Raw genomic sequence first — 2,294 nt, 5'->3', positions numbered from 1 at the left:
GGGATAATAATTTCATTAAAAAATTGAGTAAAATAACATATATATTTATACATAAATATATATAGTAGTTGATTATTTATCTTTATAAAATATTTTTGCGTGTAATATACACAAATATATAATAATGATATTTTTGTCACATATTTTATTTTATTTGAATGCAAAATAAATATAATTAACAATAACGTCTTTTTATTTTGGTCAAGTCCTCTTATTATATATATTTGTGCCCAATGACTTCAGCCACATCAAATTGCAAAAGGATGAGAAACGAAAAAGAAAAGAGAAGAAGAAAGAAGAGGAGCAGAGGAGGAACGTAGGATACAAAGATACGCATTATGTAAGTAAATTTTGTTGAATTAGAATTAACTTGTATGCGTAGTTGTAAAATCGGATCGGACCGACCGGTTCAACCGAAAAACCGGTGAACCGGATTATATACCAATTCGATCCGATGTTTGAACCGTACGAGAAATCGAACCGGTGTGAACCGATCAAATTTGAAATGAACCGATGTGATCGGACCGACCGCGTAGATGTTGAACACCGTGAGATGAGTACCAGCCATTTCGTTAACCGAAGAGTGGATTTTTTTAAAATGTGGCTTGATGCCCTTGTTGTACATTCAAAGCAGCTCATAATGTGGTGTTGTGGAAAGCTTAGTGTTGGACTTGGACCGATATTTCGATACAGTCTGGTATTTGAACCGTACAAGGAATCGAACCGGTGTGAACCGGTCAAATTCGGAATGAACCGGTGCGAACCGATCAAACTCGGTGTGACGGTCCGACCGAACTTCTTGGGAGTGAAAATATTTCCAAAATGCTTAAGGTAGGGTTCGAACACCTGCTCTCAAGGAAACAAAAACACTCCAGAACCACCAAACCACACTAAATATAGTATTAGAAGCAGATATCAATTGGGCTTGAGTTATTGGTTAATGAATTTTTTTATTTAAATAAAATAAAATAAAAATAAAAATAAATATATAATTATACAATTTTTATAAATTAAATTTAATACATCTGTGTCTAATTTTTCTTATATAAATTGTAGTATAGAATTTTAGTATTCATTATTAAGAGAATATTTAAATAACAATAGTATAAACAATAATTTTAAATTACTAATATTATTCATTGTTAAGAAAATATTTACTAAAGACATAAAAATAAAATAAAATAATATAGATAATGCATATTAAGATAAAATGAGTATTTTAAAGTGGAAAAAAATATTCTATTCAAATAAAAGAATGTTTGTATACATAAATTTATTTTTGTATCCATGTGCTTTATATTCAGTTTAAATTCATGTAAGTTATAAACTTGCATACTGATATTAATTTTGATATATAAAAAAAGTATGTCAAATTATTTTTTACTATATTACATAAAATACAAAAATAAAAAATCAGCCACTAGTTATATAAGAATACATATTTAGTATTTATGAAAAAATTTAATAACATGGTTATAACAAATTTCATTTTTTTATACTAAATTTGATTATTCAAGGGATAATAATTTCATTAAAAAATTGAGTAAAATAACATATATATTTATACATAAATATATATAGTAGTTGATTATTTATCTTTATAAAATATTTTTGCGTGTAATATACACAAATATATAATAATTATATTTTTGTCACATATTTTATTTTATTTGAATGCAAAATAAATATAATTAACAATAACGTCTTTTTATTTTGGTCAAGTCCTCTTACTATATATATTTGTGCCCAATGACTTCAGCCACATCAAATTACAAAAGGATGAGAAACGAAAAAGAAAAGAGAAGAAGAAAGAAGAGGAGCAGAGGAGGAACGTAGGATACAAAGATACGCATTATGTAAGTAAATTTTGTTGAATTAGAATTAACTTGTATGCGTAGTTGTAAAATCGGATCGGACCGACCGGTTCGACCGAAAAACCGGTGAACCGGATTATATACCAATTCGATCCGATGTTTGAACCGTACGAGAAATCGAACCGGTGTGAATCGATCAAATTTGAAATGAACCGGTGCGATCGGACCGACCATGAAATGAACCGATGTGATCGGACCGACCAAAAAATCAGTAAACCGAATCTTATTTCGATACAGTCTGGTATTTGAACCGTACAAGGAATCGAACCGGTGTGAACCGGTCAAATTCGGAATGAACCGGTGCGATCCGATCAAACTCGGTGTGACGGTTCGACCGAACTGCTTGGGAGTAAAAATATTTCCAAAATGCTTGAGGTAGGGTTCGAACACCTGCTCTCAAGGAAACAAAAACGCTCCAAA

Source organism: Arachis duranensis, chromosome 8 (assembly GCF_000817695.3).
Source record: "Arachis duranensis cultivar V14167 chromosome 8, aradu.V14167.gnm2.J7QH, whole genome shotgun sequence".
NCBI lineage: Eukaryota > Viridiplantae > Streptophyta > Magnoliopsida > Fabales > Fabaceae > Arachis > Arachis duranensis.
The sequence above is the reverse complement of the archived record's forward strand: the minus strand, read 5'-3'. Positions refer to the sequence as shown.